Source organism: Microcebus murinus, chromosome 18, assembly GCF_040939455.1.
Source record: "Microcebus murinus isolate Inina chromosome 18, M.murinus_Inina_mat1.0, whole genome shotgun sequence".
In the NCBI taxonomy this organism is placed as follows: domain Eukaryota; kingdom Metazoa; phylum Chordata; class Mammalia; order Primates; family Cheirogaleidae; genus Microcebus; species Microcebus murinus.
This window is the reverse complement of record NC_134121.1, coordinates 3,559,948-3,581,786: the sequence shown is the minus strand read 5'-3', so window position 1 is coordinate 3,581,786 and position 21,839 is coordinate 3,559,948. Positions and strand designations below refer to the sequence as shown.

The window sequence follows — 21,839 nt, the reverse complement described above, 5'->3', positions numbered from 1 at the left end:
TTTGTTTTTATATGAACAGAAGTAGACCATCTAGAAATATTTCAGTTTATTTAAATTGTTAAGTAGAATATGAAACCAAATTTGTAGCTAGTACCAGAGAATGGACTTAACTGTTTGGTGTTTAATGAGAACAGCTTCTACACAGGATCCCCAGAGACTTACAGAAAAGGGCAAAGCCCTAATATTAAGCAAATAAGACTCATGTTTCAAATAGATTATACAAAAATTGATTTATACTCCATTTCCCTTTTTTTGATATTTAGAATGTGCAGATTTAACAAAAGGCAGCCATGTCCTTTCTATGTACAATGCCGATTATAATTATGCAAACAAAACTGTCAGTCTGTTACCCCAAAATCCCAGTGTTTAGCTGTCAAACCTTAAGTCATTAAATTGAATAAGAATTAAAGAGGGTTAAAAATAAAAAAGCTAATGCCACATTCCAGATAAAGGGAAGCAACAAATACATTAAAGGTTAATCTAACAACAGTAGGTTTAATCTAAAACTTTTTGAAAAGCTTAACATCATCTCATTATTTTATTTTACTGGAAAATTAGGGATTATTTGGCAATGCTGCTTTTTTTTTTTTTTTTTTTTTTGAGACAGAGTCTCGCTTTGTTGCCCAGGCTAGAGTGAGTGCCGTGGCGTCAGCCTAGCTCACAGCAACCTCACACTCCTGGGCTCAAGTGATCCTTCTGCCTCAGCCTCCCGGGTAGCTGGGACTACAGGCATGCGCCACCATGCCCGGCTGGCAATGCTGCTTTTTACTAGTAGTAAACAATGATAAAGTCAAGTGAGGGAAAAACCTAACAACAACAACCAGTGAGGCATATAAAATTGTTTTTAGGGCACTATCTGAAACTCATGGGTTTTCAGAGCAGATAGATACCCCTATGTTGTTTATGTGAACCAAGAGGTCATTAAAATTCAGATTAAATTCTGAAATTATAAGACTTTGCATGCAAATCACATTCCCAAAAACATACCAATTTACAATATGTTTACTGGTAGTAATGTATCTGTCTTAATATATTACCTTCTCAGCCGGGTGCAGTGAAGGTAATATAATCCTCGGGCCTATAATCCTAGCACTCTGGGAGGCCGTGGAGGGTGGATCGCTGAAGGTCAGGAGTTCAAAAACCAGCCTGAGCAAGAGCGAGACCCCGTCTCTACTACAAATAGAAAGAAATTAATTGGCCAACTAACATATATATAGAAAAAATCAGCTGGGCATGGTGGTGCATGCCTGTAGTCCCAGCTACTTGGGAGGCTGAGGCAGGAGGATCGCTTGAGCCCAGGAATTTGAGGTTGCTGTGAGCTAGGCTGATGCCACGGCACTCACTCTAGCCTGGCAACAAAGCGAGATTCTGTCTCAAAAAAAAAAAAAAAATATATATATATATATATATTACCTTCTCTAAAGCATTTACTGGTATTTTTTATAAATTTTTTGATTAAAAATTTTTTCCTAAAAAATCTTTTGTTAGCAGTATGAGTAAACCATCTTTCTTTCGTATTTTTTGAGAATTTAGGTCTAAGCACTTCCCACTTTGTGCAGTGTCAAGGATAGTAATTGCAGATGGTTGTAAATAATAGCCCCATTTTTTCTTTTAATTTTATTTATATTTTATATTACAACTATGGAAGTCAAATTAAAAGCAAGTTTGTTTCAAGATCTTCAAAAAAATCTGGATTTTATTTATAAAATATTATAGGTGCATTGTGGTTCTTTAATAAGTTTCTCATTTTCAATAGATGCATAAAAATTTGGTATCAGAAATCACAATTTTTTTTTAGAGTACTGGTAGAGTGTGGTGGCATCATCACAGCTCACTGCAACCTCAAACTCTTGGGCTCAAGCTATCCTCCTGCCTCATCCTCCTGAGTAGCTGAAACTACAGTTGAGCATCACCACACCTGACTAATTTTTTCTATTTTCCATAGAGGCTAATTTTTTCTCTTTTTGGTAGAGACCAGGTCTTGCTCTTGCTCAGGCTGATCTTAAACTCTTGACCTCAAGCAATCCTCTCTCACCTCGGCCTCCCAGAGTGCTTATAGGCATGAACTACCATGCCCAGCCAGAAATCACAATTTTTAAAATATGTATATATAAAGCATGCTCTTGGTACTTTTTCTTTTCTTTCTTTTTTTTTTTTTTTCTTTTTGAGACAGGGCCTTGCTTTATTGCCTGGGCTAGAGTGCAGTGGTGCCATCATAGCCATCATAGCATAGTCATCATAGCAGCAGTATCATCATGGACTACCCTATGGCTGGCTAATTTTTCTATTTTTTGTAGAGACAGAGTCCCAAACTGGCTTCAAGTGATCCTACTCCAGCCTCCTAAAGTTCTAGGACTACAAGTGTAAGCCACTGTGCCCAGTGGGCACTTAATATTTTTATTATCTTTCATTATTTCCTCTATATCAAACTTGCCATTTTAAATTACTCTCTCTTGTATTTTTTAAAATTACTTTTAAAATTCTCAACTCATTAAAAAATGTATGGATTAAACATTCCCCACACTCCCAACTTAACATTCCAACATAAAAGGAAGCTAATAATTTATAGTACAATATAATGAAAGCTATAATGGTGTGCTGGAGAAAATACTATGGACGCAAAATGAAGAAAAATATTAATTCTCTTTTCAGGGCTTTAGATTAAGGAAAGCTCCAAATAGGTTTTCTTTTGATCTGGGCTTTAACAATATTAGTAGATAACAGAGGAAGTGGGGCAAGTCATTCTAGGCAGTAGTAGGAGAGTAAAGGCATCAGTAAGTCTTAGACATGTTTGAATAATTCATTCAAACTAGATCTCCAGTTTAAGGGGAGGGAGAAACAAAAATATTGTCCAGCATTTTTCCAATATATGTAACCATTGAAATACTTATTAATATATACATATCCTAGACAGTAGGATGTCATTGAATATATTTGTTGGAGAGAGAACAATCAGTTCTGTGTTTTAGAAAGCTGATTCTGGTGGCAATATGGAGAATGGTGTGGAAGCAATAATTGGAGTCAGGAAAATCAGTTCAGCCCATCCTTTCCCCTGTAGACTGCACTGCCAGATTTCCATGTATTTCTGGTCTATATACTGTTCATTTAGTCAGTTTGACATCACTGTATGTATTAACACGTTGCCATGTGAGTTGTATTTAACTCAGGCTAGTTTTGACCCTGGGGCCTCATGAAGCAAACCCCTGCTGTTGGTTCATGAAAATCTTACTTGTTGATGTTCTTATTGTTACAATTAATATTAACAATTTCATTCTAAAAACATGGATTGCATTGCATATAACTCATGCATAGAAAATAATAAAACAAATTAGGTTATTAAGTATGGATTGTCTGATTTCCTTAAGTACTAAGTTTGACAGTTGACATTTCACATTGATACTGGTTTTTTTTATTGTGAAGGTACATCCTCATTTTTTCAAACGGTTTGGCTTATGATTATCTTTCAAATTATTTTTAGAGCACTTTTTGTGAAACCATGGATAAGTCAAAAATTGGTGTTATTTTCGAATATGAGTTCCTTCGTGGAACCAACACAGCACAGACAGCATGAGATACAAAGTGTTTGGGAAGGATGTGGCTAATGAATGCAAAGTATGTCAGTGGTTTGAGAAGGATCACCTGAGGCTAGGCGACTCAGACCATCCTGAGCAAGAGCAAGATCCCATCTCTACAAAAGATAGAAAAATTAGTAGGCATAGTGGCTCATGCCTGTAGTCCTAGCTACTCAGGAGACTGAGGCAGGAGGATCCCTTGAGCCCAGGAGTTCGAGGTTGCTGTGAGCTATGATGATGCCACTATTATCTCAGTGTTATTTCCCATTGCTACTTGACCTTTTTGTTTTATAGAGAACAGAGCTAAGATATATCTGGCTTTTTTATTTGTTTGTTTTTGAAACAGGGTCTCACTCTGTCACCCTGGCTGGAGTACAGTGGCATCATCATAGCTCACTGAAATTTCAAACTCCTGGCATCAAACAATCCTCCCACTTTGGCCTCCCAAAATGCTATGGTTATAGTGAGAGCCACCACACCTGGCCAATTGTATGTGTCTTTATTTAAGAAGGAAGACGATCAGGAATATATACTGATAATTACAATTCAAAGTCTATATTACAGGCATTTTATTTAACATCTTTGTTTTTGTTTTTGTGTTTTAGACACAGGCTCTCACTCTGTCACCCAGGTTGGTGTGATCATAGCTCACTATAGCCTCGAACTCCTGAGCTCAAGCAGTCCTCCTACCTCAGCCTCCTGAATAGCCAGGACTGCAGGCATGCGCCACCATGCCTTGCTATGTTGCCAGGCTGGTCTCTAACTCCTGGCCTCAAATAGTCCTCCCACCTTGGCCTCCCAAAGTGTTGGGATCACAGGCATGAGCCACCAAGTCCAGCCTGATTTTTATAATTGAATCTCTTTTTTTCTCACCCTAAAAGTCATACTTTCCAACAACACAAACATAATTGTTTTCTTCTTTCATCTTTTTAAGAATTTAATAAAACACAAATGAAAATGGGCCTGTATTATGTATACTGAGAACAGCAGCTATCAAAAATGAAGACTAGGCCGGGCGCGGTGGCTCACGCCTGTAATCCTAGCTCTCTGGGAGGCCGAGGCGGGCGGATTGCTCGAGGTCAGGAGTTCGAAACCAGCCTGAGCAAGAGTGAGACCCCCGTCTCTACTATAAATAGAAAGAAATTAATTGGCCAAATAATATATATATAAAAAATTAGCCGTGCATGGTGGCGCATGCCTGTAGTCCCAGCCACTTGGGAGGCTGAGGCAGAATGATCGCTTGAGCCCAGGAGTTTGAGGTTGCTGTGAGCTAGGCTGATGCCACGGCACTCACACTAGCCTCGGCAACAAAGCGAGACTCTGTCTCAAAAAAAAAAAAAAAGAAAAAAATAAAAAAAAATGAAGACTAAATATAATATGACTGATCATGATACCTGCAATTTACTTTAAAATAATTCAGAAAAATGCATACCTATCTAGATTACTCAAAATGGCAAAATATTAACAATTTGAATCTTGGTGGAAGGTATATGTTTATGTAAAAATTTTTATAATAAAAAAATTTTAGACCGGGCACAGTGGCTCACGCCTGTAATCCTAGCACTCTGGGAGGCCGAGGAGGGTGGATTGCTCAAGGCCAGGAGTTCGAAACCAGCCTGAGCAAGAGCAAGACCCTGTCTCTACTAAAAATAGAAATTAATTGGACAACTAAAAATATATACAAAAAATTAGACGACCATGGTGGTGCATGCCTGTAGTCCCAGATACTCGGGAGGCTGAGGCAGAAGGATTGCTTGAGCCCTGAGTCTGAGGTTGCTGTGAGCTAGGCTGACGCAACGCACTCTAGCCAGGGCAGCAGAGTGAGACTCTGTCTCAAAAAAAAAAAGAAATTGTAAATGCCATATGACATGCCTTTCTCCTACTATTTTTTTTGGCATATATAAATATATATTACTGACTTGCCTCTTCAAATAAAAAAAAATTAGACAGCTGGTAGGGATGTGTGAGTTTCGTGACCTTTTGGGCTTAAAAATCTGCTCATTACCAGCAACATAGCTTTTGGAGGTTTTTATAAATGAATCTGTACTTGCTTTGGTTTTTTGTTTGTTTTTTGAGATGTCCTATTATTCAGTAATATGCAAAAAGGTGATAATACAACTTAAACGTGATGAAGAAACAAGTTCCCTTTAACATGGGCAAAGAAAGAAAAACATCACCATAGATATATAAACATGGCCAAAGTAGTAGTTTTGCTACTTTTCAATTCATTACTTAAAAAAAAAAAAATCTGAGGTCAGGCATCATGGCTTATGCCTGTAATCTCTGTACTTTGGGAGGCCAAGGCTGGAGGACTGCTTGAGACCAGGAGTTTGAGACCAGTCTGGGCAACATAGCAAGACCCTGTCTCTACAAAAATTTTTTTTTTTTTTTTGAGACAGAGTCTCACTTTGTTGCCCAGGCTAGAGTGAGTGCCGTGGCGTCAGCCTAGCTCACAGCAACCTCAAACTCCTGGGCTCGAGTGATCCTTCTGCCTCAGCCTCCCGGGTAGCTGGGACTACAGGCATGCGCCACCATGCCCGGCTAATTTTTTATATATATATCAGTTGGCCAATTAATTTCTTTCTATTTATAGTAGAGACGGGGTCTCGCTCTTGCTCAGGCTGGTTTTGAACTCCTGACCTTGAGCAATCCGCCCGCCTCGGCCTCCCAAGAGCTAGGATTACAGGCGTGAGCCACAGCGCCCGGCCCCAAATTTTTTTTTAAATTAGCTGTGCATGGTATTGTGCTCCTGTAGTCCCACCTACTTGGGAGGCTTAAGCAGAGGGATCGGTTAAACCTGTGAGTTTAAGGTTGCTGTGAGCTGTGATTGCATCACTGTACTCCAGCTTGGGCAACAGATGGAGACCTTGTCACAAAAAACAAAACAAACCCCCCCACCCACCTCCAAAATTGCTATTGTTACAGGGCAGGAGTACTAGAAAAAGAAGTTGTATCTTTACTATCACCTACATCCGGTTATGTCACAATTTTCAGACACTGTCCAGGAAGTAACCCCAGTTTGGAGAGAGTTGCTACCTACAAGTAGGTAGACAATAACCAATTTCTAAGATAAACTGATAACTTTACCTAAACAGCTGACCTTAGGCTCTGGGACATACAAGAGGAGTCTGTGAGGAAGACCCAGCTCACGTGTCTAGAAAGTGGTTTCCATGATCCAGATTCTAGACGCTCAGCTAAGGACCAGGGAAGAGCTGCCAAATAAGAGGCTGCCAAGTCCATACGTAAAGAAGGTCCCCACCACCCTCATTCCCTGTTTGTTTATTTTTATTTTTGACATCATTGCAACAAACTCGGTCCCTTTTGGTTTTGGTTGGGGGGGTTGTTTGTCTTGTGCCCTTAGAAGATGAGAACCAGTGTGTTATTAGGAGGGCGAAGGGGTTCCTGCCACAGCCACACGTGGTGAGTAGTAAATTACAAATGGGCGCTGAGTCTGCTGGATCCGTTTAGGTGGCTTCCACAGTAAGATCTGCGCTCTCATATGTGAAGTCATCCAGAAGCAAGAGGGTTCCAGGGTGGCTCAGCAATGTCCCAGATCCTTCCCATCTTTCTGTGTAGCTGTTTTCATCGTGTCAACATGCCTCCCCTCACGGTTCCGAGTGACTGCAGCAGGTCCAGATGTCACAGACACAACCGCGTCCTGCCAAGAGCGGGGTTATTTTCCTCCTCACGTTGCTTTCTATTACGGAGAAAAACAGAAGCCCAGCAGACTCTCTCGGGTCTCTTGCCCCGCCTGGCTTCCCACCACCACCTCCACCACCGTCCCACCGCCGAAGCTGCTAGGTACTGGGAAAACCACGATCTCATATTTTCAGCTTTTGTAGTGGCAGGTGACATTTGCCAGCAGTGTTGGGAATGCTATAGGCAGGAAAAAATGCTTATTTTATTTTGTTGTGTTGCAAAGCCTGTACGCTTTATACCCGACATGGACTTATATTTTTCTTCAGTTACGTTAGGGGGCTGGCCTAGGCTGGGTCCTAGGTACAGGACTGCTTAGGATACAGAGCAAGGAGGTGCATTTCAAGTCAAATCCATGGCAGAGTTTAACACAAGGTAGGCTGAACAGAAGTAAACAAAGGAAAGCAGGTCAGAAAGGCAGAATGAGCTCTGTGGGCGGCACCTGGAACACCGCCTGGCGCCTGTAGAGGGGCCACAGCAGAGCCTGGGGGTGGGAAGAAGCCGTCCGTGGCTCTAAGCCGGTGAAGACCACTTTGGTGAGAAGAATCCCCGCTAGGTTGTTACTCTTAGATTGGCTCCATGCCTTGTCCATGAGCTCAGTCATTCTCCCGGAGTCTCCTTTTTCATTTCAACACCTGCTTTACTTAGCTGCTTTTTTTCTCCTGCAATAGGGAAAAAAGTTTAGGTGAGCTGTGAGAGAATTAGCCTTAGCTGAATGTGCATCTCTTCCTGTTTGAACCTTTGTGACATCACACAGCAACATGAACTATGAATAGTGAGGAGAGGTGACAAGTTTTGCACTTTAGAAGCATCGCTCTGATGATAGAATGGACTGAGGAGATCAAGATTGTAGACCAGTTAGTCTACTGCGTTTGTCCTGGTGAAAGGAGAATGTCTCAATTTAGAGTAGTAGGAGCTGGGATGGAGCTGAGAGGATGAATTAAAGTCTCATTTAAGAGGTTGAAATGGCAGGATTTCAAGGAAGACAAGAAATTTAGGATAATAGAAGCCCACCTAGATATAGTAGATATCTAGGTGGATAAATATCGGCTAGCGTAGGTTTAGAAAGGAGGAGAATTGGGTTATGAGGAAATAACAGATTACCATGTTTTCCCCAAAACAAGACCTACCCATAAAATAAGCCCTGGCAGAATTTCTAAGCATGTGCGCAATAGAAGCCCCACCACCAGTGACGGGCGTGGCTACACAACCCATGTGTGTCGTCGCGGAGCGGGAAAGAACACAGGCAGCCCTCATCTGCCCCGTGACAGCTCTATGGCTTGACAGGAGAGATCGGGGCCAATGGTTCTAAAGGAAATAGAGTCCCAAGACATTCAGGATGGAGTTCAGGGTTTGGAGAGTTATGATGATGTTCCAGAATAAGACGACTTAACTCTATTTGAATACATGTAGATTGTTGTACCATACTTAAAAAAAAATAACACATCTCCTGAAAATAAGCCCTAGAGTGTCTTCTTGAGGAAAAATAAATATAAGACCCTGTCTTATTTTCGGGGAAACACGGTAGTTGTCCTTAGCATGTGGGAGGATTAAAGCATGTGAATGGAATTGCCCATAGATTAGCCGGAGTGGTAACACAGTAGCGCATCATTCAGAGGAAGAGAAAACCACAAACCATAAGGAGAAGAATTGCAAGTTTGATGTCATGTAAACTGACACACGGAGGGGAGAATACTACAGAAAATTATGTTTTGTTGTTGTTGTTTTGAGACAGAGTCTTGCTCTGCCGCCTTGGGTAGAGTGCAGTGGTGTCGTAGCTGATTGCAAACTCAAACTCTTGAGCTCAAGCGATCCTCCCACCTCGGCCTCCCAGAGTACTAAGATTACAGGCGTGGGCCACCGCGCCCGGCCCAGCCTGTCTCCCTAGTATTAAACAAAACTAGCATCAGATGCTATAAGAATTGTCTTTCGTTAGACAGTATTTTTAGCAATTTCTCATGTCACTAAATAATGCTTAAAAGTTTTTAATGGTTGTAAAGATTTGATCATTAAAATGTACCATAACTTATTTAACATTCTCCTACTATTGAATATTTAAATCTTTCTAATAGTTAAATATTTAAAATTTTATTAACAAATCTTTGAAATTCTGACTCTTTCCATAAGTAGATTTCCAGATGATGAATTACTAGGTGGAAGTATAGCCCTTCTTATAGTTTTCTTCAAATACGTACTAAACAGTTCTTGCAGTGGTTATTTTAATTCATTTTATTTTTTGTTGTTATGAATAATATTTTTGACTTATTTTATGAGGATTATTGCAAGTATGTAGTTTTATTGATTTTTATATGTGCAACACTTACATGTTTTTATATCCATCACTATGAAACATCTGTAAAAAGCCTAACAGTATTCTTTTGATTCTCTCAAGTTTCATAGGTAAATCATCTGCAAATAATTCCTTTTATTTCTATTCTACTTCTTAGTAGAAGTTGGGTGGAATTTCTTAAAGTATGTTAAATGAAGTGTTAAAACCAGCAACTTTATCTGTATTGATGATTTGATTGGGAACACATCTAGTGTTTAACCATCAACACTTGTTGCTGATTAAAAATATTCTTTCTCACATCAGGCATTGTTGGGAGTTGATGTTCGTTGTGTTAGATTTGGGGAGTAGGCATTCGGTACGTTACAGAGAGATAAGGAAACAATTTCGGTTTATTCTCGGTCTTACTCAGTTCAGGGCAGACTACTGGAAGCAGGATTCCTTCTGCGTCCGTGCCAGTGGGGCTGTGAGGCTCTGGAGAGCACAGATCTAGGCAGAGCAGGCTGAGCCCCAGCTTTACCAGGTCATTAGCTGGGTGACCCAGGCAAGTTACTTAATGTCTCTTCCTAAATGTCCTCCTCCTCTGTAAACCTTGGAAGACACATGGTTTTGAGCCAATGTGTGAAAGAAATGATTGTTGTGATTTGTTTCCTCACTACTACTAATGCCAGCGAGGTTTGCTCAGGCAGCTGTTTGCGCACAGACTCCTGCCTGTGTGTCTGCTCTGGCCCAGCAACGCAGGGGTGCTTTTCAGGCCAGAGCTGATTCGTGAGAGCCAGTGGTCAAGCCAAAGACCTCGGTTATCAAGTCTTCACTCTGATCAAAAGTGATTTGCATTCAGTACACTCCTCAACTTAGGATGGGTTTATCGGGACATGACCCCACAGGAAGTTACATTTTTTATATATCCTGTGAAAATCATGCAGCTTCAGCATCCATCCCCTACTTGTGACATGCTGCAGTGGAAGGGTAGTAAATTTGTTAAAAATAAGTACTTCTAGAAGCCAGTTTGAAGATTCAAGGGAAATGCATCTTAGTCTGTCAGGCTGCCATAACAAAATACCACAGACTGGGCGGCCTACGCAACAGAAACTCGCTCTCTCACAGTTCTGAGGCTGGAAGTCCTGGATCGAGATCTGGCAGGGTCGGTTTCTGAGGGGCACTGCCCTGCCGGCCTGCAGATGGCCGCCTTCTCCCTGTGTTCTCACAGGGTAGAGCGAGAGATCTCTGCCCCTCTGCCTCTTCTTGTGAGGCCACCAGTTCTATTGGGTTAGGCCCCCACCCTTATGACTTTATTTAATCTCACCTCTTAAAAACTCTGTTTCCAAATACAGTCACATTGGGGGTTAAACTTCAACATATGAATTTGGCAGGGCAGGGGAGACCAGGGACACCAATTTGGTCCATAGCATTCTATCCCAGACCCCCAAAATGCATGTCCTTACTTGCATGCAAAATACATTCATCCCATCCCAACAGCCCCGAAAGTCTTAGCTCATCCCAGCATTAACTCTAAAGTCCAGAGTCTCATCCAAATATCACATGAGGCATGTATGGGTATGATTTGTCCTGAGGTGAAATTCCTCTCCAGGTGTAAACCCGTGAACCCAAACAAGTGATATAGTTAAAAAATACAATGATGGGACAGGCAGAGGATAGATATTGGATGTTAAGGCTCAAGAATAATCAGAATAATCCTCTAGTTTGGTGCTCTGCCCTCCGGGCCCACTGGGGCCTGTGGTGGGAGGGGCAGTCCTCATCATCTCCAGGTAACCTTCGAGGCCGTTTCTTCCCTTTTCTTGAAGGATGATACATGTTTGCAGCCAGATACTTCTGCTGAATGGTCCTGTGGAATCTAAGAAGTCCCACAGCCTTCTTTCATTCTGTCCCACTTTTTCTATCTCCTGGCTGCTGTTGAGGGAACTGATTAAATCTGTGCTTTACACCCCTATTAATCTCCTCGTCAGATGGTTGTTTAGCCACACCCCGTGTTCTCTTCAGGGGCAGCTTTCTCATTTTTTACAATATGGAAAGGCTGAAAATTTTCTAAAAGCTTTAAATTCTTTTCAGAGTTTAGTTCCTTTTAAAGTAAAGTTCCTTTTACTTAACAACTTCTTCAATTCATCTCTCAACTCTCAAATATGACTAAGCAGTCAGGAGGACCCAGGCCATGCCTAACATTTTGCTTAGAAATCTCTTCACCTAAATATCTAATTTCATCCTTCACACGTTCTATTCTCCACAAAACACTAGAGCACAATTCAGCCAAATTCCTTGCCACTTTATAATAAGGATCGTCTTTTTTCCTATCAGTTTCCTATCAGTTTCTAATAAGCTGTTTCTGTCTGAAATCTCATCAAATGGCCTTTAACATCCATATTTCCACCAACATTCTTTTCATGAGTATTTATGTCTTCTCTAAGAAGTTGATGGCTTTCTCTCCAGCTCTCATTTTTTCTTCCTAAGCCCTCACCCAAATTGCCTTTAACGCCCATATTTCTACCAACTGTCCCTTTGTGGCAATCTAGGCTTTTTCTAGCACGTACCTCAAAACTCCTCCAGCCTCTACCCATTATGAAGTTCCAAAGCTACTCGCACATTTTTAAGTATTTGTTACTTTATGATACCAAAATCTGTCTTAGTCTGCTTGGGTCGCCATAACGAAATACTATAGACTGAGTGGCATAAAAAATAGAAATTTGTTTTCTCACAGTTCTATAGGCTAGAAGTTTGAGATCAATGTCCTGCTCGCAGTTGGTTTCTGGTGAGGTCCTCAAGCCACCTTCTCACTGTGTCTCACACAGTGGAGAAAGGTGTGTGTGTGGGGGAGATCTTCTCTTCTTACACTGCCACCGGTTCGCTGGGATTAGAGCACACCCTCATGGCCTCATGTAACCTTAATTACAGTAGTCCCCCTGCCACAGTTTTGCTTTCTGTGGTTTCAGTTACCCATAGGCAGCCATGGACTCAAAGTATTAAATTGAAAATTCCAGAAATAAATAATATATAAGTTTTAAACTGTATGCCATTCTGAGTATCATGGTAAAATCTCACCCTTCCAACCCTGGCCCACCTGGGACATGCATCATCCCTCTGTCCAGCATGTCCATACTGTATACATCCCCCATCTATTAGTCACTTAGTAGCTGTCTGGGTTGGCAGATCAACTGTCACAGTATTGCAGTTCTTGTGTTCAAGTAACACTTATTTTACTTAATAATGGCCCCAAGTAACAAGAGTGATGCTAGCAATTCAGATGTGCCAAAGAGAAGCCGTAAAGTACTTCCTTTAAGTGAAAAGGTAAAATTTCTTAACTTAATAAAGAAGGGGGAAAAAATTGTATACTGAGGTTGCTAAGATCTATGGTAAGAATGAATCTTGTAGCATAAAATTGTGAACACAATATTGTTATAATTGTTTTATTTTATTATTAGTTATTGTTAATCTCTTACTGTATTAGGGTTCTTCAGAGAGACTGAATCAATAGGATACATATAGATATGACAGGGGATTTTTAGGGAAATTGGCTCATGTGATTTTTGGAGGCTGAGAAATCCCATAACAGGCCTTCGGCAAGCGGGAGATCCTGGGATCTGGGTTGCCGGAAACATGGTCCATCCAAGTCCAAAGGCCTCCGAACCAGGGAAGCCAATGTTGTAACTCTCAGTCTGAGGCCAAAGGCCTGAGACCCTGGGAGGCCACTGGTCCTGGAGTCCCAAAGCTGGAGAGCCTGGAGTTGCGGTGTCCAAGGACAAGAGAAGATTGTATCCCAGCTCCCAGGAGAGGAGAAACCCCTTTTCTGTTCTATCTGGACCCTCAGCAGGTGGGATGGTGCCACCCACACGAGGGAGGAGCTTCTCCTCTCAGTTCGCTGATTCACACACCAAGTCAGCTCTGCAAACACCTTCGTAGACACACCCAGAAGTAATGCTTTACCAACCAGTCAAGCTGACACCTAAGACAACCGTCACAATTATTGTACCTACTTTATAAATTCAACTTTGTCATAGTTATGCATATATAGAGAAAAACATAGTATATATGGAGTTTGGTACTCTCCGCAGCTTCAGGCACCCACTAGGGATCTCGGAACATATTCACATGGACATGGGGGTACTACTGTACCTCCTAAAATCCCCCTTTCCAAATACAGTCACATTTGGGTTTAGGGCTTCAACCTAATGTGAATTTGGGGGAATCACAATTAGTCCATAGCTACATGCAACCCTCCGCCTTTCAGCCTCTCCTTTCATAACCCAGAAAAAGCAGACCTTTGGAATCAATCTTACTTTATGTTATTTAGATGAGTTGAAGAGAAGAATGAAGGGGAAGTAGGGAAAAGGAAGTTCCATACAGGACCTATGCCCATAATAATAATGGTAAATGTGTATTAAACCATTACTGTCAGTGCCCAAACCATCCTGAATATGCAGTCATACTTAATCCTCAAGCCAATGATTTTTCCCACCCTACAGTAAGAAGGTGAGGCACAGTGAGAGGCTGGGCAATTTGCCCAGGGTCATCTAGCCAGCAAGTGGGAGAGCTGGCAGCCGAACGTCTGGCTGCAGAGCGTGTGCTCCACCCCTGGATTTTCTGCCTGCTGCATGCCTGACATGCACTTTCACAAAGGCTACTGCGCAAAGACAGGCTTGATTATCTTTTCTTGTTTCACATGAAGAAACTAAGCTCAGAGAGATTAAGAGAATCTCTGAGGTCCCACATTTAATAAATGGCAGTGCTAGGATTCAGAAACCGAAAGGGAGAGACAATTGATTCTTGACTTTCTTCAGGGAAGTAGGTCACCAGTTTGTTACTGTATTTGAAAGACCGAGGTGGGTTTAAGAGTACTTTTAGTTGACATCGTGTATGGTCAGCTATTTCTTCCCATTGTTCTGAGCTTCATTGCAAAACATTTAACCTGAGGAGCTCACCCAAGTAAACCCCGTATCTAATCCCTTAAAGAGGAGGAAAAGATTTAGTTCTCAAGAAAAGAAGGCATAATCTGTCATTAGACAACTAAATGAGTATTTTTGATAACTTTACCCAGTTTCTTAACGTGTATAAGGTACTACTAATTTATTGGGTCATATTAAAATGCATGTTCTGCAGATGTTCTCAGACGCCTATGAAATGCCTGGAATGGCACTGTGCTAGACAGAGAAACACAGTTAAAGGTATAGGAGATGAAGAATAGGTCTGGGCATGATGACAGTCTTCACTGCTGCCTTGTGGACAGTGATTTCACTCTGCTAAGGTCAGGCCCTAGGAGGGAGGTTAGAGACCCTTCCTGGGATACTTGGGAATTGTATGTGATTGGAAAATGCAACCTACAGATTTAGGATTCATTTGTTGCTTTTGCGTTTCTTAACATATTAGGAAGAATCTATAGAATTTTTTATATTTCAAAACAATACAGAGCCTGTAATCCTAGCACTCTGGGAGGCCGAGGCAGGCGGATTGCTCGACGTCAGGAGTTCAAAGCCAGCCTGAGCAAGAGCGAGACCCCGTCTCTACTATAAATGGAAAGAAATTAATTGGCCAACTAATATATATAGAAAAAAATTAGCCGGGCATGGTGGCACATGCCTGTAGTCCCAGCTACTCGGGAGGTTGAGGCAGGAGAATCGCTTGAGGCCAGGAGTTTGAGGTTGCTGTGAGCAAGGCTGACGCCACAGCACTCACTCTAGCCTGGACAACAAAGCGAGACTCTGTCTCAAAAAAAAACAAAACAAAAAAAAACAAACAAAAAAAACAATACAGAAGCACACATGTCTGCATGCATAGATAATTTCTAAAAGGACACATACCAGACTCTTCAACTGTAGCTGCTGCCTAATTGGGACCAGGAAAAAGGGACAATCACTTTAACTCCACAGAATTCTGTGCAACTTTGTTTAGCAAGCCTATGTTACTTTTTAAATTATACATATATATCTTGTTTTGTTTTAAAAGACTATCCCACATAGTTAATAAAACTTCCCCTCTCTCTACTCACCTTCAAGTGAATGTTAGATTAGAAATAATTCTGTGTACATTTGATAATATTTGAAATGATAAGTTCAAAACATACAACAGAGTTCCTTAAGAAGATACCAAAGCCCTTAAGCCTTTTTTCTTTTTTTTTTTTCTTTTTTTGAGACAGAGTCTCGCTTTGTTGCCCAGGCTAGAGTGAGTGCTGTGGCGTCAGCCTCGCTTACAGCAACCTCAAACTCCTGGCCTCAAGCAATCCTGCTGCCTCAGCCTCCCCAGTAGCTGGGACTACAGGCATGCGCCACCAGGCCTGGCTAATTTTTTCTATATATATTAGTTGGCCAATTAATTTCTTTCTATTTATAGTAGAGACGGGGTCTCGCTATTGCTCAGGCTGGTTTCGAACTCCTGACCTCGAGCAATCCGCCCGCCTCGGCCTCCCAGAGAGCTAGGATTACAGGCATGAGCCGCCGTGCACAGCCCCCTTAATCCTTTTTATAAACACTGTGGTCTTCTCATGGGCCTCATTCTGGAGGATGAGTGGGAGGTGGGCCGGGACACGGCCCCTACGTGCTGTCTGGAAGTGGAGGGTTCAGCAGAGGACTGATCATGATGAAACAGAACAAAGGAGATCCGCCAATTATAGCCCGTGCCCGTGCTTTGGGGCCTGATGACTGATTGCTTGCCAAAACTTGCAAGGCCTCAAAGCTGTTTGTAGTCAAAGAAACAATAAATATTTGAGGTGATATATATGTCAGTTAGCCTGATTTGATCATTCTACAATGTAGTCTCTCGAGAACTCAAATGATGCCTCTGCTATCCAACCCCCTTTCCTTTTCTTCATTTACCCAGAAATGGAGATTAGCAAACCAATTTCTGAGACTTAAGTGAAATAATTTCACTTTATATTTTTTATGTGAACATTATGACATTATAAGCTGAAGTCTGTTTGTCCCAAAGCAATTTCTACTTTATTCTTGGTAAATATAAACTCCATATGTAGAATACACCTAAAAACCCTAAAAGTGATATGCTTAGTTTCATACTAAACAAGTTTTCACTATAATTTAGAACATATTAGTCCTCCAATGTTTCTGCATACAGAAACTCAAATTTCTTTTGTTGAAATGCAAGAAGAAAGTTGATAAAATTCTTATGAACAGAGAAATTGGGATCAATATCTATTTAACATTAAAAGATAATCCCATAACCCATCCTAGAAACTTCAGGCTGAAATCAACATAAGTGCAATGAACTGATTAAAAAGTTAACCCCATTTGTACCATGTGTATCAGAAAGAAAATAAATAAATAAATAAATAAATAAATAAATAAATAAATAAAAAGTTAACCCCATAGTAAAATTACATTCAGTTATAATGAAATTAAAGTTTTGGAGTCAAATGACTTAAATTGTTAGAATAATACACATTCCTCCTCTCAAGCAAGTACACCAAAAGCTTCCCTTTCTCTAATGTGACACTGTTATCACAAATGAATCCCAAACTGTTAGGTAACCAAATGAAATTTCTTTTTGTGGTATCATCTATTTCTTTAACATATCAGAGGAATTTTCATAGCACCCTAGAGAGCACTTCCGCCTCCAGCGCGGCCCATCTTGCCCCGCTTCCTCCTTCCTTGCTGTCCTGTCTGGCGCTGCCACCGCCTGGTCACTTTCTTTAATCGAAGTGTGAATGCTTAACTTGCATAGTTTTAGCCTTCTGGAAAGTTCTAAATGAGGACTTTGGTTTGAAAGCTTTTTACTACATTTATTTATTTTGCCATTCTATAGATTTGGCTCCATCGTCCTAATATTTCAGCACAATAAAAATCTCATTTCTCCCAGCGCTTATCTTGACATCAGTGTGACATTAAGAAGCTCAAGACTTTTACAGACTAATTTTAGCTAAACAAGGAAATAGAATCCAATAGCTACTAGGAAACACAAATGAGCCTGGCTTGCTAGTAGTTCCTGGAAGTCTGTGTTTTCCAATAAATCCATGTGAATCATACAGTGAAAGAAAAGCCACAGAGCCTCCCAGTATTGCTGCCAAAGTGGATCTGACTAGGTGGCCTCTCACTGTAAGAGATTAAAATGAAGCCTCCTGCAGCACTTTTCTCCAGATACACAAAGAAGGGACTGGGCTGAGGCTCAAGGGCATAGTTCCAGTCCCTGTTGGCAAGGGCAAGGCAGGGCTCCAGTCCTGCCAAAGGGTGCAAAGGACAAGATTGTTTCCTAGGAAAGAAACCAGGGAAGGAGACCAAAGTGGAACCAGCTGATATGCAGCTAGTACGTGGAACCTGAAAACTGCTTTAATGCTACTTCAGGGTCAGATTATTGGGCCTGGTACAGTGGCTCATGCCTGTAATCTCAGCAATTTACCAGGTGAGGTAGGAGGATGGCTTGAGGCCAGGAGTTCAAGACCAGGTTGAGTGACACAGCAACACCACACCCCCACAAAAAGTAGAAAAATTGATGGTGCGATCCTGTAGTTTTGGCTACTCCAGAGGCTGATGCAGGAGGATCGCTTGAGCTCAGGAGTTCGAGGCTGCAGTGAGCTATGATTGCACCACTGCACTCCAACCTGGGTGACAAAGTGAGACTTTGTCTCAGAAAAAAAAAAAAAAAAAGATTATTATGAAAACTAAAGGGAGTCTGAGCCTTCGAGTAACACGACTGGAGGGGTCAGTGCAAAAGAAGTAAAGTGGGCCAGAAGGGGTGGCATTAGCAGAGCATGCATTTGTGGCCAATACTACTTGTTGGAAGAGGTTGCTTGGAAAAGGTTTGCAAATACCACAAACATAGGATTCAAGGTGGCTTTGTGTATTGTGATATTGGTTTCAGCACTAGCAGTAGGTGAATAATTATATATAGCCACAGTCCAGAACATTAAAACACAATTCCAAATTTTCTGTGCATATTTAATAACCCAAGATGATCATGATATAATGTTGAGTTTTGAAAAGAAGTATATACTCTTTTTACACTTTTATTTTCCATAGTCTTGAAAGTGAACATGCATTAGTTATAAAACAAAAGTTTTATTAGATTTATTTTAAAATATATTATTTACAATTTTTTTAGCCTTTATATTTGTTTTTCTAAAAACAGGGATACTGAACAATGGAAAATGACAAAATTATGTACATATGTATTTTTTTTTTTTTTTTTTTTTTTTTTTTTTTTTTTTGAGACAGAGTCTCGCTTTGTTGTCCAGGCTAGAGTGAGTGCCGTGGCGTCAGCCTAGCTCACAGCAACCTCAAACTCCTGGGCTCCAGTGATCCTTCTGCCTCAGCCTCCCGAGTAGCTGGGACTACAGGCATGCGCCACCATGCCCGGCTAATTTTTTATATATATATATCAGTTGGCCAATTAATTTCTTTCTATTTATAGTAGAGACGGGGTCTCGCTCTTGCTCAGGCTGGTTTTGAACTCCTGACCTTGAGCAATCCGCCCGCCTCGGCCTCCCAAGAGCTAGGATTACAGGCGTGAGCCACAGCGCCCGGCCTGTATTTTAATAATTAGTTTTTAATAATACATACTTGTAAAAATTAAAAAGAAAGTAAAAACTATCCAAATCCTCCCAATTGGAAATAATTTTTGTCAATATTCAGTGCTAACCTTTCGATGCATACCTGCACATAGAAATATAGATTAATTCTTAATTATACTTTTAGAAAAACAGAAATAATTTCACAGATGTTATAGTTTTTAATAAAACAAATCCAGTGCTTGCCTCGGCAGCACACATACTAAAATTGGAACTATACAGAGGCAATTAGCATGGCCCCTGAGCAAGGATGACACGCAAATTCATGAAGTGTTCCATATAAAAGAAAAAAATTAAAAATAAATTAAAAATAAAACAAATCCAATTGAATGTTACTGGAAAAGAAATTGAAGTGAAACTGAATAACTTTAACTTGAGCTAAACTTCAGTAAATGTTTCCATCTAATTCAATTATAATGAATTCATTCCTAAAAAATATATCCAAAATTAGAAAAAAAAGATAATGAAAGGTTCTGAGATCACTAATGAAAGGTTAGTGAGGTTTTGTTTTTGTTGTTGTTGTTTCAAATTATTTACTACTTCTACTGACTGCCTAGAGGAAGTGAGTGTGCCTGGCCTTTTCCCTGGACACCCCTCCCCAGATTCCTGTTATAATGTTTACGACGTTTTCTTTTCAAAAACCAAGATTCTCACAGCTGTTTAATCTTAATCCTGTGTTGAATTAGCCAAAGTATGATTAGTCTGTTTTACTGTGGTTTCTCTGTTCCTCAGTTCATTGTTTTGATTCATCCCTTAATAGGAATTCATTGACCAATACGTGTTTTGAAGAGTAGCACAGAGATGCTGTATTTTTGTATGTTTGAGAATACCTGTTTGTCGTCTTTATACTTACAGGACACCATGGGCAGCTACAAAATTATTGTGTTATACTTCCTTTTCTTCTGTACACATTACTTTCCTGTCTTCTGGTAGTAAGTGTTGTGGAGATTTCTGATACCAACCTGACTTTTTTTCTGTAGAAGAAAACTGTAGAAGTTTTTTTTATCTTAATACCAAGTGATTTTCTTTATCCTTGAGGTTCCAGAACTTCACTATGTTTTGGTATTGATTCTTCTTTTACCCTATTGTTGTTTTTTGTTTGTTTTTGTCTTTTTTTTTTTTTTTTTTTTGAGACAGAGTCTCACTCTGTTGTCTGGGCTAGAGTGTTGTGGTGTCAGCCTAGCTCACAGCAAAGTCCAACTCCTGAGCTCAAGCAATCGTCCTTCCACAGTCTCCCAGAGTGCTAGGATTACAGGCCTGAGCCACGGCTCCTGGCCCATATCTCCCTTTTAGACAGATTTCTACCGGCAGTTGAAGGAAGGATGGATGTGAGGAAATGAGATCAAAGAAAAGAAAATGAGGAAAGTACAGTATGATGGAGAGAGCTCTTGTTCAGGAGTCATGAAATGCAGGTTCAGGTGTGGCTCTGCTACAAACCAGCTGTGTGTATTAAACACTTCGGCCAATGATTTCCCCTCTCTGAGCTTCTCTCTTCTTACATGTAAAATGGCTGAATGAGATGGTGATTTTACCTAAAGCTCCTGAGATGAGGGTTCCTAGGTCTTCTTCCTTGGGATCAGAATAGAACATGTTTAGGTGTGACTGTTCTATAAATGTGTGGAGGTTCTCATGCTCTGCTCAGCAATGTATCTGATATTTTAAACACTTTCCATTTTCCCAAGCATTTTTACATTAATGACATATCCACATTACAACATGTTCATTGTGACAAGCTGGAGCCCTTTCATTAGAAGCTGAATAGGAGTATAAAGAAAACTCAGAAGTAGGCCTTTACTTATTAACGAAAGTAAATCTAGCTGGCTCACCTTCACCTCTGCAAAATTGTGCTGTGGACCAAAAACTCTGGGTATGAGGTAGTTAATTCCCTAACATGTAAGTTGTATAACAAATAATCTTAGGTCCAGAAGAAAGGTTATTGGGTCGGTCTTTCGGATTATTCCCACATAACACCAAGTTCCAAGAAATAGTTCTTAGGCATTTGTAGGATGTTCGAGAGAGCTCTTGGGATAAGAAAAGTTGCAGCTGTTTGAGTGTGTTGTAATTTTAGATGATGTGTTGCCACATCTTACTAGTTTGGTTAAACTGCCATGGGTAGATAGACCTAGTTCCTCAAGGCTGAGACACGGCTTAATAGGCTAGTTTCTATAAAAGGAAAGATCCGTAGGCTTTATTGTTTTTTGTTGTTGTTTTTTCTTTTTTAAAAAATAATACATGCTACCTTCACATATATAGTCAGTTGATTTTTAACAGTGGTGCCAAAACAATTCAATGGTGTAAGAATATTCTTTTCAACAAATGATGCTGGGACAACTAGATACCCACATGCACAGGAATAAAGGTGGACCCCTCCCTCACACTGTACACAAAAATTATCTCAAAAAGACCTAAATGTAAGAACTAAAATTCTAAAAAGAAAATACAGGAATAATTCTTCCTGATCTTGGATTTGGTGATGATTTCTTAAATATGACACCAAAAACAAAACCAACAAAAGAAAAAATAAACTGGACTTCATCAAAATTGAAAACTTTCTTAAATAATTGCATCTATCTGGAAAAAAAATAAAAAACTGAAAACTTTCATGCATCAAAGGACACTATCAAGAGAATGAAAAGACAACCCACAGAATGAAGATAATATCTACAGATCACATACTATACGGCATATATTTAGAATATATAACGAACTCTTACAACAAAATGACAATCTAATTGAAAAATGAGCAAAGGACTTGAGTAAACAT

General features: G+C 40.3%; 1 non-coding gene across 1 annotated transcript; it reads left to right on the top strand.

The window, feature by feature from the left end:
- Positions 1-19,253: 19,253 nt before the first annotated feature.
- On the top strand, positions 19,254-19,360 carry LOC142862263 (U6 spliceosomal RNA). The gene has a single exon (XR_012913338.1). It is a non-coding gene; the product is annotated as a U6 spliceosomal RNA (small nuclear RNA).
- The last annotated feature ends 2,479 nt before the right edge of the window (positions 19,361-21,839 follow it).